The sequence below is a fragment of the Penaeus monodon genome, chromosome 31, assembly GCF_015228065.2.
Source record: "Penaeus monodon isolate SGIC_2016 chromosome 31, NSTDA_Pmon_1, whole genome shotgun sequence".
Lineage (NCBI taxonomy): Eukaryota > Metazoa > Arthropoda > Malacostraca > Decapoda > Penaeidae > Penaeus > Penaeus monodon.
In genome coordinates, this window is record NC_051416.1 from 25320253 (window position 1) to 25320790 (window position 538).

Sequence of the window (538 nt, forward strand, 5' to 3'; positions counted from 1 at the left end):
TGAAGATGATTATATGCATATTTTCATTCAGTTTACCTACTTTTTCCCCCTCTGACTGCAATTAATCCTCTATTATTATCAATGCATCTCTCACACCGATCCTATTTTGGACCCGAACTCGCCACACACGTTCATCTGCCTAAGCGGCCAATTTCGTTCGGATGCCAATTATGCCATGATGTGTGGCGTAAGTTGTTTATTGGCCGACATTATCATTAGATCTATTTCGTGCTCAGTCGTGCCAGAGAACAGGTTGATGGGATGGGACGGTGAGGGTAGGGGAGCGGGAAGGTGTACAAGGGGTGCTGTCGAATTGAAAAAAAAAAAAACTTGAAAAAACATCCTTTAAAATGCTATTTTATCTTTCGTTTATTTTTTTTGCAGCTCGTTTTCTTCATGTTTTCTGTTTTTCATAAACGAATTTATTCATAATAAATCTGTAACTAACTTTCTTTTCTAATCCCTCCTTTTTCGAACCTTAGAACAAACCCAAAAGAAAGTTCTCGTATTTTTAATAAGATTATCCAATCTATCATTG